Source organism: Papaver somniferum, chromosome 2 (genome assembly GCF_003573695.1).
Source record: "Papaver somniferum cultivar HN1 chromosome 2, ASM357369v1, whole genome shotgun sequence".
NCBI lineage: Eukaryota > Viridiplantae > Streptophyta > Magnoliopsida > Ranunculales > Papaveraceae > Papaver > Papaver somniferum.
The window spans coordinates 98,768,278-98,785,528 of NC_039359.1; the positions used below are offsets into that span (position 1 = coordinate 98,768,278).

The following is a 17,251-nucleotide window of genomic DNA, read 5'->3' on the forward strand; positions in this document are numbered from 1 at the left end:
TTCCATGCATCATCCACAGATTTATCAAGAAATTTACCATTACACATAGACTCAACCATGGTTCGAGATTTAAAGTCTAGTCCCTCATAGAGGATAGCGACAAGTCTCCACTTCTCAAATCCATGGTGTGGACATTCGTTCAACAAATCATTAAAACGTTCAAAATAGTCAAAAACAGTTTCCTCATCCAATTGGACAAAACAATTGATATTTTGACGAATAGCGATGGTCCTATGATGTGGAAAAAATCTTTGGAAAAATTGATTAGTGAGTTGTTCCCAAGTGGTGATTGATTGTGGTCTCAAACCGTAAAACCATGTTTTGGCCCTTTCCTTTAGATAAAATGTAAACAAACGCAATTTCAGAGAGTCTTCGGACATATGATCAGGTTGCATAGTCCGACAAATTTGTTCAAACTCTCTTACATGAGTATAGGGGTTCTCAGAATCGAACCCTCGAAATATAGGAAGTATTTGTATCATGCTTGCATTTATTTTAAAAGGGGTATTGGTTTGAGGTAATACAATACATGATAATGGAATTTTTATTGTGGGATACATGTATTCATGGAGAGCACTAGGTTGGCCCATATTGAAAAGACACAAAGCCCACTATTTGGTTTTAATGGGTTTGGATTTTTGGGAAAAATATTTGGTTTTAATGGGTTTGGATTTTTGGGAAAATTTTGGTTTTTGAAATAAGGAGCAAATTTTTTGTTTTTTTTTTTTTTTTAAATAGAAAATAAAATTTGGTTTTTGAATGGGAGCAAGCCCACTGTTGGTTTTGTGTTTGCTTTGGCTCAGCTGGTTTGAAAACGTTTGGTGAAACTGAGTCCAAAATCTCGGCCTAGAATTTGGGTACTCGGCCCACTAACGAGTTAACCTAGCGTGATCGGTTACAAGCTCAGCTGGGTTTAAAAACCCAGAATACAAAATACAAGTCCAAATTAAACAAGCTCACAAAAATTAAATACAAGCCCACAAATTAAACAAACAAGCCCACAAAAATTAATTACAAACCCAACAAAAAAATAAAAAGCCCAAAAATTGGCTTTAATATTTCAAGCCCACAATTAAAAATTGGAAGCCCACAATTCGGGTTCTCTTAAATGGGTTACCTTTTAAGCACAGCCCAGCTGCTCTGATATTGTTGCAAAAACCCAGTTGGGCTTTGGTTCTTTTCCTTGGTGGCGTCCCAGCAGAGGAAAAACTAGTTCAGAACAGCAGGTCCAACAGCAAATGAAGTGAAGCAGATGCAGATGCAAATGCTATGCAGTGAAATGCAAAAATAGCTAATAAAACTACAAGAAAAACACAGCACCAATCCCCGGCAGCGGCGCCAAAAACTTGGTTGGCCCAGGAAAGCGTATAAAATTGAAGTGAAATGAAAACGGGCCTACAGTAATACCGCAAGTGCACGGTCGTCAGTTGTAGCTCGTGCAAGTACGGGTCGATCCACAGAGACTGGGTGTGTTTGGAGTTTCTAGCTATTTGGGCTCTAAATTGGCTATTGGGCTTCTAATTGTGCTTTGGGCTTAGTGGGTTTTTGTAACAATGAAGTGCTTTAGGCCTTGAGCCTTTGAATGATTTTGGAATGAACTGTGAACTTGGGCTTAACAGTTCAATTGTGAACTGGGCTTGGTAACAGTGAACTGGGCCTTTGATTTTGAATTTGGGCTTGGGCTCAGTTGGTCTTGAAGTGCACTAGGCTTGGCCTTTGAAGTGCACTGGGCTTTGAATGTCAATGGGCTTTGAGTACCCTTGACAGTGAACTGGGCCTTTGGTGGACTGAATTAGGCTTTTGCCTTAAACCTGAATTGGACTGGGCCTTTAATTGAGTTCAGGCTTTGATTGAATCAGGCTTTTACTTTAAAAGTGACCTGGGCCTTTGTAATGACTGAGAACTGGGCTTGGTAACCTAATGATGAGCTGGGCCTTGAGCCTTTAGCTTGAGCTAGGCTTTGAACCTGGGCTTTTAGCCTTTGGTTCTAAGAATAACTAAGCCTTTTGAGTTAACTGTGGGCTGAACTGGCTTGTGCTGTGAGCCAAACTCAGTTGCAGCAGCAGCAGTGACTGTAGCACAGGGCAAGAGAAGCAAGCTGGAGCAGCAGCAGGAGAAGTTGAAGTAGCAGGAGAAAATAGCAAACAAAATGAAGGACAAGTGAAAGTAAAACAGTGGCAGTGAAGGAATGAGGAAAAGTGACAGTGCAATGAAACTAAACAAGAACAATGGAACCAAGGCCTAAGCCAAGGGCAGGGGTGTGAAGAAGACAGTGAAGTAAAAAAAGGAAAAAAAAGCAAAGCCAAGGCAATGGCTTTAGGCATTCATCTAGAGTGGGAAGAGAACCAGCTTGCTCACAGTCACTAGTGAGCACTAGTTTCTCCCCACTGCTCAATCAACTCAATGCTCTAAGGCTCTAACCTAGCATTGACACACAACAGTAAACTAATCCTAACATTTGAGAAGCTAACAGTTGACAAAACAAGAGAGCCTAGGCATACAACTAGAGTGGGAAGAGAACCAGTTTGCTCACAGTCACTAGTGAGCACTAGTTTCTCCCCACTGCTCAATCAATCCAATGCTTTAAAGGCTTTAGCCTAACATTCACACAAAACAGTAAACATCACAGAGATAACATAGTAACATACACAAATCAGGAGCATTTACAGTGAAATTAAACAGTGAAACATTCTAATTAAACTATCCTAACATAGATTAAACAATGAAACATTAACAAAATTTACAAAATAAAATTAACAGTAACACAGACAATTAACAGCAAACACTAAGAATAAAATTGAAATTAACTGAATTTGAAATTAAAACTAACCTAAACATGGAATTAAACAATAAAGTATGGAATTGAAATTTGGACAGTGGCAGCAAATGAAGAACCCTAAATTAACAGAACCCTAACTGTTTATGAAATTGAAATTAGAATTTTACAAACTAAAATTAAACCTAATTGGTAACTTGGCTAGTCCAAGAACACCCTTCTCTCTACACATCAGTTGCCTTTTATAGTTTTACAAAAAAATACAAACCCTAATTCGAAACCCTAAAATTTTGGGGAAAATCAAATTCTCTCACCAATTTTCTGAATTGAGCTCGACCCATGCTTTGGGTATGTCCCCTTTGCTCTTATGAAGCTTTTCCTGTCCTCAATTTTGTACTGCAACCCTAGCTCGAGTTGTTTCATCAACTCCACACCTAGGTCAGAGAGATGTGGGTTTGAAAAAGCAACTAGGCTAGAGGGTTGGAGAAAGTGATGTTGTCGGGTGGTTGTGGTGGTGGTGTGGTTCGAGAAGAAGGTGTAGCTGGTGGAGGTGATGGAGTTGCAGAGCAGCTCTCTGTTGTTTGGGAAGAAGAGAGGAAGAACCCGATGGAGAAGAAGGGTCCGTTTGGTTGGGTAATAGGGTTCGGTGACTAGGGTGTGAAGCAGGGATAGCGAACTTTGATGACATCGAGTAAAGAGCGTTGGATGATCCCATATAGATTGAATCGAACGGATACGATGGAGAGGTATGTGGCGACCGTTGGATTATGAGATACAACAAAATTGACGACACCAGATGGAGTTAGGTGTTGTAGTGTTAAGCGGAAATATCGAGGTTTGATGCGCAGGCAAAGAAGCGACCGTAGGATCTAAATGTGATCTAATCTGAAGGCTTGGAATTTAGGTACTATGGTGTTTTTCAGGGACTTCAGATTTTGATGAACGATGAAGAAGTGACCATTGGATGATGAGATGGATCCGATCTAACGGCTGAGAATGGAGGCGGGTATGGATATAGAAAATGGGTTTGGGTAAGGGTTTTGGGCCTTGGGTATGCCAAGCCCATATCTTCTTTAAGAACAATTCTTCTTCTTCAAGCCCACTTCTAGCTTTTTGGACGTGCGCTCCATTCTTTGCGTCTTCCTTGCGTAATTTCTTCCGGCTTTTCACTACTTTTCTGCTCTTTTCCGCTCTGCTATTCATCCAAACTTTATTTATTACCTAAAAATGCAAAATTAAGTAAGAAAAATATTTATTCTTGAAAACAATGAAAATACAGAATATGGGATAAAATGTAGAATTACTGCACAAAAGATGAGTTAAATGCCAACAAAAAGGGATAAATATATACATTATTTGGCACTCATCAGTAATCATGGATGCAGTTGTCGATGTAGGAGCAAACACCATGTTGCAATAGAGTAGTGACTGAAAAATATACCAAGTCTGACTGCATTGGACTAGTTGTTCGCGTCATATAGGCAGTATAACAACAACAAAAATCTGCAACAGAGCTTGTATGTATGCCTTTCCAAGCACCGATATCAAAGCTGTAGACAAATAACAGTTGTTGGAGATGTAGTCGAAGTAGTTGATTCAGATTGTGTGCACAAGTTCTAGCAGCAGTTTATACACACTAAATAAATCTCTGTAGCAGCACTAGCAGCAGTTGTTAAAATAAGAATCTGAACCAAACTCGCACACGTATGCCAGAAATCTTCAGCAAACTCGTATATCATGCATAAGAGAAACAATTAACAAGAAGTCTTATCACATTTACCATCTCCACTATCTCAGCATTGTAATCACGTATGCAATCTTCCAACTCAGCTGACCTTGTCTCATTCAATTCACACAATAGCCAAAGCAACTTATTGAAGCACTTATTTAAAGTACTATGAATTATTGAACATTATTAATCTTTGATTATTATCCATAAGACGATAGCAGTTTGGATAATTCACTCACATACGAAACAGAAGTAAAAAGCTCTATTGAAGATGAACTTCAATTGAATTATTCTAAGAGCATGAAAAGTAGAAGAACCACAGGTTGCACATTTAACACATATGCAAGTTGAAAACTAGGTTGCATACTGAGCTATATGTTGTATGAGACGCTAGGCGAGGCGAAGCGCTAAGCCAAGCACTTCACGCCTTGTCGCCTAGGCGCGACTTAGACGCTCTAGGCGAACATAAACAAAAATCCGAAATAAATGTTCTTTTTCATTAGTTTCATGTATAGTAGTTATTATGTGATGTACATGACAAAGAGAAAGAATCATTATTATCATTACTGAATTACTAGAACGTACAGGAAAATATTCAAACTCTCTTCGCCCTGGTTATTATCCCAACCTATAATATTAGTAGCAGAGAACAAAGAGAATGAATCATTATTATCATCGTCGTCGCCACCACCTTCATTTTCATCATCATCACTTCTCCAAAACCAGAACCATTTGTTCCTCCAAATCTAAGACAAGGATTTGTTGGTAAACAAGAGATAGATTAGGACAGAACGGACATAATATAAATCTTTTCATAGGGTAATTTTCTATAAAAGTAATAAAACCAATTACTGACAAATATTAGGAAATAAAAATCAATCAACATCAATCAGGTTAATTTCAATCACTTTATGTTCGTCATTCACGTTAGTCATAAATCTCAATTTTTCTTTCTATAGTTTCATCATTGACAGTTGAATTAGGAAATAAAAATCAATCACATTTGTATCCATTAAGTTATTTTCTTAAATATTATTTTTTCTTACCATCTTTTTGATCATACAATATGTTAGTAGTAATCGATAGCCTAATCCTGTAAATGGAAACAAATTCCTATCAAGTTGCATGTTATTAAGTTTCCATATTATTACAACTAATCTCATCAATCACGTTAATGAGCTTTCCATATATTCTCATCATTTACGTTTGCAATTTTGATGAAAAGGAAACAGAGAATAGAATGGAAACAGATTCATAATGATGAATTGAAGACACTCCTGGCGCCTTTTGAGCCTATTCTAGCGCCTTAAAGTTCCGCGAGGCACCTAAAGCGCTATACTCGCTCGCCTAAGGCGCTAATGTAGGAAGTAGTATAAAACTTAGTTCCTCGGGCGCTTGCCCCGCGCCTAGTGGGCCTTTGGCGCCTCAGCGCTCCAGGCGCTCGTCTTTTACAACATAGATACTGAGTGTATACAAACTCAACAAAAGAACTCCAATTTGTATTTAATGTAACTCACCAACGCCAATCCCATAATATCATCTTCAGTTTCATCATTAAACTTGCAAGCAAAATCACTCATAAAAGAGGACTGTACCAAAGCCAGTACCATTGGGATGAACTGATAATAAGATAATTAAGCACATATACTGCTGCAAACTTTCACTCCATACACACATCACTACACATTTGTGATTTAAGAGAAGATTTTCCTCACTTTCAAGTGGAACAACTTTAAGCTTCTCTCTTATCTGGACAAGGTGTAGAGGAGATAGGCATACTCAGACTTAAAAGCGCCAGGTATCAGCACAAGTAGGACTTGATGAAAAAACTAGGTGCCACAAACTAGTTATGATGAAAAAACTTTTGAAGAAAGAATCGTCTGTTGTTGAGCTAGTGATGTAGAAATTGAACACATGAGATCAAATCTAAAGTAATCTATAGATGAAATTGGAGATTACCAGCAGAGACTCAAATTTTAGTTGATGAGGTAAGAGATTTCAATCCAAACACCAACCAGGAAATTGAAATAACCAAGAGCTCAAATCCTAAAACTGAGTTTTAGACCTAAAATACATGCTTAATCCTGTTTGTTGACGTAGCAGGGGTATCAAACCAAATCAAAACCCTAATTCCTACCAGAAAACACCATTAATAGAGGTGGATGAAGAAAATTACCTATTGATGTTGTTGATGTAGATATAAACATATAGATCCGTCAAATTAGTCGCAAATCTGAGATGATTCAATCAAAGCAGCCTTCAAATTTAGATTTACAGTAGCAGCAGCTGAAGATGATGGATTAATGGTGGTGATAATTGTTGAAGATGGAAGTAATGGTGGTTTTGATGAAGAAACAGTCTAGGATCGGTACCCTTAGAAATTGATTTATGAGTCTGATACCATAGTAACACAGGGAATTCCTGATGTCTACATTGCAACGGTTTGATTCAAATTGATTAGAAAGATAATTTGTTCGTTATAGGGACTTTACTATTTATAAACTATCTGCACTCAGTTCTCTTTATTCAGCTCACACGTATGCACTGCACACTTACAAACACTCGGCACCACAGCCCATGCTATTATAAAGAAGGTTATATCAATTCTGCTTATCTTCATCAGTTAGCTAACTTCAAATACAAGTGCAACAATATTACCTGTCTCAATATTGATGGTTCTTTGACTTATGACAAGAAGTTGATAGCATCTGAAACAAAGAGTTTTTATTCCTCTTTATTCACAGAACATCATAAAATGAGGCCTGGTTTTGAGCAACTTGTTATGCCTGCAATTTCAGTTGAAGACAGTATGAACTTGGAGAATCCTTTTACTGAAGAAGAAGTACAGTCTGTTATTAATCACTTTGGTTCAAATAAAAGTCCAGGTCCTGATGGATTTACCATGGAATTCTATAAATGTGCTTGGAATATGATCAAAAAGGACTTAATGTTGGTGGTGAAGGAATTTGAGGCTACTTGCATGCTTGACTGGAGACTTAACTGCACAAATTTGACTCTCATTACCAAGTGTAATGGTGTTGTCTCCCTACATAATTATAGACCAATCAGTCTTATTGGTAGTGTCTACAAAATCATATCAAAGGTGCTTGTTGAGAGGCTAAAATTGGTATTTCCTTCTATCATCTCATATTATCAAGGGGCTTTTATTCAGGGGAGATAGATTCAAGATGGTATCTTAATTGCTTCAAAACTGATTGACTCCAAGCTTAGACAACAAGATACTGGTATAATCTGCAAAGTAGATTTTGAAAAGGCATTCGACAATGTAAATTGGAACTGTGTTAATACTACTTTGGCTAGATTTGGGTTTGGTATGAAATGGAGATCTTGGATCAAGTGGTGTATTTCAACTCCAAGATTTGCTGTTTTGCTGAAAGGGGAGGCAACTGATATGTTCAAAAGTCAAAAGGGCATTAGACAAGGTGACCCAATTTCACTTTTTTTGTTCATTTTGGTAGCTGAAGTTCTCTCCTTAATTAGAAAAGCTTCTGAGGATGGCCTTATTTCTGGATTTTCTGTCTCTCAACAAGGTACTCCTATAAATCATCTTCAATTTCCAGATGATTTAATAGTTTTTCTTAATGATGAGGAATATCAAGTTCAAAATATTAAACGTATTATGTTGGCCTTTGAGAGTATTTTGGGTCTTAAAGTAAATTATAGAAAGAGTACTATAGTGGGCTTAGGTCAGCTACATAATGCTGAAGTGTGTGTTGACATATTTGGATGCTCTATGTCTCAGTTACCAATGAATTATTTGGGAATCCCCCTAGGTAGTAAATCCAAAAACAGACTAATTTGGAATGATATCATTCAAAGATTTCAGCAAAAATTGTCAAGTTGGAAGAGAAGCTATTTATCTAAAGGTCAAAGGCTTATCATGATTCAGAGTGTTTTGTCTAGTCTTCCTATTTATTATTTGTCTATCTTTCAAATTCCTGTGTCTGTTGCTAAAGAAATAGAGAAAATTATGAGAAAATTTCTTTAAGGTTCAAGCAATTCTACTAAGAAGAGAAGTTGGGTGTCATGGTCTAGAGCTACTTTGCCTAAATGTAGAGGGGGAATTGGTATTAAGAAGCTGCAGTTGGTGAATAAATCCCTTCATGTAAAATGGATTTGGATATGTGGAGCTGAAAAATATGCTTTGTGGAGAAGGATTATCAATAAAAAATTTGGTGGATCTGCTGAAGCTTTTATGTCTTCTCTGACAAAGAATTCAGTTTGTCATAGTGTGTGGTCTGGCATTTTGAAATCAAGAGAGTTTGTTAAATCTGGCACTATTTCTAGGCATCTAACTGAGAAGGAGATGTTGGAGGTGGCAAATATTTTACAGATTATTGGTGATCCTTCAAGTCTATCAACTGAAGTACTAGAAAGTGGCGTTATGGGGATGATTTTTCTGTAGCTAATGCTTATTCGGCTCTGGAAACTGGAGGATTGTTAGCTTTCCCTGACAAGCAGTTGTGGAAATCCAAAGTACCACTAAATGTATATTTCCGGGTATGGACTTTGTGCTTTAGTGGAGCTCCAACTTTTGATTATTTATATAGTGCAGGAATGGTACAAGATCCGCATTGTGTGTTACGTGGAGATGGAATAGAGACGAATGAGCATCTTTTTTTACATTACAAACTGGTTTTTCATATCTGGTAATATTTCCTTGATAGCTTTGGAATCAATTGGATGTTATCAAAGAATGTTAGGACTAATTTATGGGAATGGGGTGACAAGTCCAGGAGAAGTTCAAAAAACAGGAAGAAGAAAATTTGGAGTATTCTTCCCTTTGCCATTTGGTGGTGTGTCTGGAATGAAAGAAACGCAAGAGTTCACAACAATTCGAGTAAGGATTTGGATCATCTAATTACAAATGTCAAATGTCTTATGTTCAATTTGGGTTTAAATATGATTTATTCACAGGTTTTACTTTATCCACGCTCTTATGTAATTGGAATGCAGTGATGCATACTACATTGTAACTTCTGCTATCTTGTGTCACTTTTCTGGTGACACAATGATACTTTTTTATAAAATTTTCCCTTTAAGTCAAAAAAAAAATGGTGTAGTTTCAAGTTAGAGCCAAAACATCTTTCAAATATGTTTAATCGAATTTTCATAATTCAAGTTAGTCGAAGCATCTTTTAAACATGTTAATCGGCATAGTCTTGTCCAGGATCAGACGTCGCAGCCGGTAAGTCCAAGTGAATACTGAAAAAGCGGGGGTCTAACAACACCACCCAATATTTCGCTTAGCAATCAGTATGGACAAACTTCAATATACTTTTTATGAGAATCAACTAGACAGTCAGACTCAATCAATAAAAAGATATATCAAAGAGTTTATATATCAATCTCTCCATTTAATCTTACTCAAGCAAACTGCGAGTCTCGATTAAAGAGATATAGACTTGGATGGTACCAAAGACCAATATCCAAGGATCAATCAATATCAATCAATATCAATCAACAATCGTTAAGTCGAACTATCCAATTGATTGATCTAACGCACAACCTTTATTATTTCTATTATATAACAAATATAATGCGGAAAATAAATAACACAGACACCAGAAGTTTTGTTAACGAGGAAACCGCAAATGCATAAAAACCCCAAGACCTAGTCCAGATTGAATACACACTGTATTAATCCGCTACAGACACTAGCCTACTCCAAGCTAACTTCGTACTGGACTTTAGTTGAACCCCAATCAGTCTCTCACTGATCCAAGGTACAGTTGCACCCCTTCGCCTCTGATCCTAACAGGATACTACGCACTTGATTCCCTTAGATGATCTCACCCACAACTAAGAGTTGTTACGACCCAACATCGCAGGCTTTAATAATAAACAAATCTGTCTCACACAGAAAAGTCTATCAAAGGATAAATCTGTCTCTCATAGAAAAACCCTAAAGTTTTTGTTTCGTCTTTTGATATATAATCAAGGTGAACAGAAACCAATTGATAATCCGGTCTTATATTCCCGAAGAACAACCTAGATTAATTAATCACCTCACAGCAATCTTAATCGTATGGTAGCGAAACAAGACGTCGTGGAATCACAAACAATGAAACGAAGATGTTTGTGATTACTTTTATATCTTGCCTATCAGAAAACTCTCACGATTTCAAGCCAATCAATCTGATTGTACTCGTATGATAGAAGATGCAAGATCAGATCACACAACTATGATAAAAGTAGTATCGGTCTGGCTTCACAATCCTAATGAAGTTTTTAAGTCGTTAACCTGGTTTTAGAAGAAGAAAACCGAAGGTTAAAGGAGAATTGACTCTATATTACAAACTAATAACACACGGACGTGTGGGGATTAGTTTGTAGAGTTGCTAGATGTCCCCTTATATAGTCTTTCAAATCAGGGTTTCGCCTTGCTCACAAAGCAAACACTATCCACCGTTAGATGAAAACCTGATTTAGATTCAAGCTAATATATCTCAACCGTTAGATCGAAATCTCAGCTTGTCATACACAAATGAACTGCACGCTTCTAGGTTTGTAAACCGTACCCAGACGTGTGTATTGTTGGTTCAATAATAGTCAACCAAAAGGTTAGCCATTTGAGCATTTCATGCCAACCACTTTCTTCTTCACCATAACTAGTTCAAATGACTCACATGAACTAATTAGAGAGTTGTTCAATTGCAAGGAAATCTCATGTACTACACAAGACACAATTGAAGCAAAGATGATTCGATTCACATGAATCGGTTCATGAACTTTATAGCCATGGTTTGCAAAAGCATTCCTTAGTCTTTATGAGTTAGGTTCAGAAATCATCTTTAGATATATAACCTATACAAGTTCGCAGACTAGGTTCGCGAATTTGAAGTACTGGAAAGAGTTTTCAAACTCCAGCAGAAATTCTCGGGTTCGAGAGCTTCGCTGGTTCGCGGACTTGGCTCACGCAACATAGTTTGATAACTCAGCAGAAATTCTCGGGTTTGAGAACTTCGGCAGTTCGCGGACTAAGTTCGCGGACTTGGCTACTAGCCGATTTCCAGCATGGGACTTATGCACATATGTGTTTCCACAACATACTTATGTCCACTATGGTTATGTAATCTAAACTCTCATTCCAATCATTCAAACATTGTTAAAGGATGTTATACAGTTGTTACACTATTTCTCGTCAAAGCAATTTTCAAGATGATCGAAACATACATGACTTGCGTCACTAGGTAAAGAAAAACATGGTCGAAGCGAAACACTTACCAACACATATTTCGAGATATATATAGGCGAGGTATACTCGTCTCGAAATACCAAATGTGTATAATCTAAGTCTATATATATAGCATACGACTTTTGTCTCAAGTAGTAGGAGATAGAATAGATAGACTTTTGAGTGACAAATAAGTTCAAGTCTTCACATACCTTTTTGTCGAGAAGTTCCACCGGTTCCTTGAGTAGTTTTTCCACTTGTATGATGAATCGCCATGAAGTCCTTGAGCTAAACTACACTTACTATCCTAGTCCGAGACTTAGCTATAATAGACTAGAAATCAAGACTTATAGTTTTGATCACTAACATTGACAAATATGCTTGAGATGGAAACGCATGCGAGTTTGACCGAGCAGTGCTCTAACAATCTCCCCCTTTGTCAATTTTAGTGACAAAACTATCAATGCATACGCAACACAAAAAAAGATAATGAAACTTTAGTAGCTCCTATTCCATAAGTCTAATCTTCAACATTCCTTGAAATCTTTGTCCTTCCAAGTACTCGAATGATCCCAAAGGTTGTAAGTTTAGCATCACCGTTGTTGAAGATCCATATCCATAACAATGAGAAAACTCGAGATTCTCGATCATTGTTATATAGTGTCATAGTATTACTACATAGTGTCAAAGTCCAATTGTATCACAACTTCAACAATAATACTATGGTGATATGTATCACTCCCCTTTAGTCAATACTCCATCTCGATCATGGAAGCCACTCCCCCTTACACAATGATCCGAAAACCATATGTATTTGTAATGTGAATTACATATTAATTCTCCCCCTTTTTGTCAATAAAATTGGAAAAGGTACAAGAACGGGATCATAATGATATTTCCACAAGATACATTTCATGACTAAAAGAAAAGACGCACATCATCTTAATTTAGATGCAATCATATAGCCGAAGCTAATAGCATTCATCAAGGAGTTTAAAGATACAAGATAACCCCTCTAAAATTCCACAGCCGCACACCCCTCAAGATGTGACCATTAAGCACAAGTTTAAAAGAACTCTCCCCCATCTGATGTCATTCCCAAGGGAACAACAAGAGCGACCTTAATTTCGAGAGAAAAGAAGGATTTTTTATTTGACACCAAAAACCATAATAAGTGATTTTCTATATCCAAAAACTCAATCGAATTAATCACAAGTAAATCCATGATTAATTTAATCGGAATACGCAATCAAATTAAACACACAAGATGATCAACTTAATTGTTTATGCTCAACATAAGTAAACTTATGGAACATATGACTACCAAAACCATTGGAAAATGATTAGGATAGCCGTTCATATACTCGACACAAGAAAAATCTTATGGAATATATGAATGCGCAACTAGACTAATTACAAGAGAACCCATAATTAATCTAATTGGAATACAAACAACCAAACTAATCACGAAAGTAATCAATTTAATTGTCATTTGTTTTGCTCGACATACGAGAACTTACGGGTCAAATAACTAAATAACCAAACGAGATGATTAATTTAGTTCACAAATGCTCAACATAAGATACCTTACGGAATAACCAACCAAGATAATCAAAAATAATCAACTTAGTCGTATCGTGCTCAACGTAAGACATATTACGCGTAAAGGCCTTTTATACCTGCAGGTAATAACACTGCACCAGGATTTTCTCAAAGACCTGCAATGAGTGTTTCAATGCAAGCTCCAAGTCGCTGCTCAGCCATTGTAGGTAGATTCATCGTAAACACCTGCAACTCCACCTCCTACAGTTCAGATGGTTGATACGTCAAAAGTTTCTGGTAAATTACAAGTCCTTCCTTTATTGAAATTTCCATATGTTTTCCGGTCTGTGTTTGTGTGAAGGGGAAATAAAACTTAATCAAGAGTTATACCTCTTCTTTCCTATATGTTTCATTATCTTTCCGTTTACTTGAACTCTTAGCATTATGGAACAATTATTGGATGTAACTTACGATAGTTTTTTTTCAAATGCCTCAGCTCATCAGAGACCTGTGTCATCAGCATAATATTTGTTGTGCAAAGAATCTACTTTGCACAACAGGAGTCAACCACAAGTTTCCAACTAGTTTCAGAAGCCTGTCCTCTCATTATGGCTTGCAGTACTTAAGATCAAGACGAGGCAAAGTGTGAGATGAAGGTAGAAGGTAACAATTCTAGTAGCTCATTTTCAGTCCGCGTTATCTCCACATTCAGTAGGTCGTGAGCTGGGACGTACAATGAACAATGACTTGGATTGTGTTCTTGAAGTTACTTGAAGGTAATATTGAATTAATATTTGTTTCAATCTTATGATTTGGTGTCTACATTGTACATGGACATGTGCTTTTGCTAGAAATTTGATCTGATTATATGAACAAGAATCATTGCAATTTTCATATTTCTCCCATCTTACTTCATTACTTTGGGTTATAACAGAAAATGATGATGCCTTCGACATACTATACTGCATAACATTATCAGTGGCTTTCTATGAGTGATTCGTACATGGATTTCAATGTATGTAGTCTTCTTCCTATTATATATTTTGCCTAACCATTTTTCCTTTGAGTAGAAGATGAAACTTTAGTTCCCATGTTATTTTTGTTTGTTTATTGGGTTCATCTGATGTTTGTTTGGTTTTCTGACTTTAGGTTTGTTATGATTTTGCAGTTGGAAGAAAGAATGTGGGTTACAATGCTAGTACGTCTCCACAATGCTAGAGAAAAGATGAAGATCCTGTTAGATTTTTAAGTTTCTAAATAGTATCTGCTCATAGTGACTTAAAAAAATTTGTGAACTTAGGAACTTAAGAAGTTTTCTATGTAACTATGAACTTAAGAAGTTTTCTATGCAGATAGTTACAAGAATGCTTGGTAACTATCTGCAAGTTTTGAGTATGTGAGTAAGTTGTGTGTATTTTTTGAGCTGAACTTATACTGACCTAAGTGAGAAGGAACTGAACTTAGGAAGTTTCTATGTATTCCCTTGGAATTTGATGACAAAAAAAAATGTACTTAGAAGAATAGATGTTCTCTTTTTATATGAATTGATTGATTGAATTTAAATGCGGTATGAATAGAATGAATATTGATATGAATTGAATGAAGAACTATTGTTGAATGTGGTAGAACGGAAGGAATGCAGGTTATTTGTATTTCCGGAAGAAAATGTACTGCCGGGCAATATTAGCCTGGTCAAAATTGGTCAATATTGACTAATTTTGACCAGGTCAATATTGACTGGCAGTAATTTTTTTGTTGTTACAAAAAAAAATCGTAACGGCTAGAAGGTGTTACGACTGTCAGGTTACGAATATTTCGTAACGGCTTTTGTCTGTTACGTCTCGCCAAGTAGTAACGGCTTTTGCATGTTACAAAAGCCGTTACACCCAAAATTCGTAACGGCTCCATTGTCGTTACAAAAAAATTGTAACACCCCTTTTTGAAACAGGCAAGAGCTGTTACAACCCGTTTTAGTAACGGCTCAGTTCTGTTTCTAATCCCAGAATTTGGTGTAGTGACGGAGCCTCACGGTATTTCATAGGATATGAATAAATGAAGATCAATACTGTGAAATATACAAGGATCTATTCTATTTTCAATCATTATTTGCATAACAATAATAGACTTTATCCATGTTCACAAAATATTTTAACCTATCTTCCATCAAAGAATTGACAATATATGCTTAACTTTTGTGTTTATCAAAAGTCTATTCATCCTTAAATCAATACATGAATACGATCATGAACGACTTTACTTTTGACAAAATATGGGACAACAAAGTTCACGGACGTAAACAAACAAATCCCATAAACATTGCAATATAACAAACAAGATTAAATATTGCAAACCATCATCCTCCAAATATTTTTAGAATTTAAATACCAATAAACTTAAAAAATAATACAAGAAGATGAAAAAAAATAGCTGCGTGTAATCACAATCATCGCTATTCAAAGCACTAGTTATTCTTCCAACTAAGCCAAAAAGAAGACATCCTAGGCATATAAGAACAAGATCCAAAAAACTGAAGAATTCTAAATCCTGTCTGCAACCAGGGATTTAACATGAACGAGCTCCTCAGTTGTCTTCTTTAGTTCGCCTTTCAGAAAAACAAGGTTCCTGGTTGCAATGCCGAGTTTCTCTTGAACAACCTTAAAATCTCCAAGAAGATTTCCTACCAATTGTGAATAAATCTTAACTGGTAGTTTGTCTTCGTTTTCATGATCAAGAGCATGAAAGCATGAGATAGTAATAGGACATAATTCAACATCATCGACTTTGTTGCTTCCTTCTATTGTGCACCAAAAAGACTTTAGTATATCTTTTTGTTCTTCGGAAACACATTATATAAATAAGGTCTTCCATAAAACCCTGGGAGCATGACGTTCCTGTGGGCTGGTGCGTGTACATGAGATAAGGCCCATGCTAGGCCAAGGAATCCCAAAGGAACAAGAATTAGATGTTAAGGAGAAAACAGAGTACAGAACCTAAAGGCAAACACAGACCGATCCTGACGGCTTTCTCAAGAGGAAACACTTAAGAACCATGAGCATCTCTTTTTATTAAAAGAGATGCAACATAAGCAAGTCAGGGTGAAATAAGATGAGCACCTTGCTCATCAATATTCACTTCTTCTTTCTTATCAACAGTATTTATCAAGATACCTGATTTAGTCGAAGAAGTATTATCAAGAGAAAATTTAGAAGTACCTGGGTTAACAGTTTTCCATGTTTTCCTGATACCCCGTCTGAGTTTGTTTATGCTAATCTTCAGATCAGATACTCGATTGTGGACATGTAAGAAGTTTGATTTGGAAGACTTGGATTCAAATCCTTCTTTTACAAGAACAGAGGAACATAGTTCTTCTTTCTTTCTTCTATGTCTTATTTTTTTTCCTGAGAGGCTCACAGGATCAGTCACACTTTTGTCATTCTTCCTTCTGTCGTTATAGACACTCTTCGTTTTGAGTAAACAGTTGAGAAAGGACTTATCATTATATATCTTTTTAGAATACGAGCTGCCTTTTATTCCAATAATGAGTGATACTGGTTTAACAACTTCTTTAGACATCCATATAAGAACGTTACGAAGTTTTTCATTTTGGTAACCGAAGACGACATCTTTGCTCAGAATGTCCCCTGTTCCCGCAGTAGTGGCAGTTGAAAGACTTACTTTTCATTGTTCTCTTATGAGCGGATTTAGAAGAATATGAGTCCTTGTTTTTAGAAACATTGCAAGCTGTCAAGGGTTTTTCACATGTATAATTATCAACAACTTTCACAAAATTAATCTTACTAGAGATTGGAGCGTCTATTCCTTTATATCCCAGACCACGTGTATCACGATGTTCTCTACATGCTCCAATCATAGAAGATAATTTTGTAGAGATAGTATTGAACCTTTTCAGATTCTCTTCCAGTGATCTCACTTTATCAAGAGCAGTTGCAAGGTCAGATTCCAAGGATTTTTCTTTGTCAAGGAAACTGCGTTCTTTGTCAATAAA

The 17,251-nt window shown here is 36.6% G+C and overlaps 1 non-coding gene across 1 annotated transcript; it reads left to right on the plus strand.

Moving 5' to 3' along the window:
• The first annotated feature begins 117 nt into the window (after positions 1–117).
• On the plus strand, positions 118–221 carry LOC113354754. Its single transcript, XR_003361986.1, has one exon. It is a non-coding gene; the product is annotated as a small nucleolar RNA R71 (small nucleolar RNA).
• Positions 222–17,251: the final 17,030 nt, after the last annotated feature.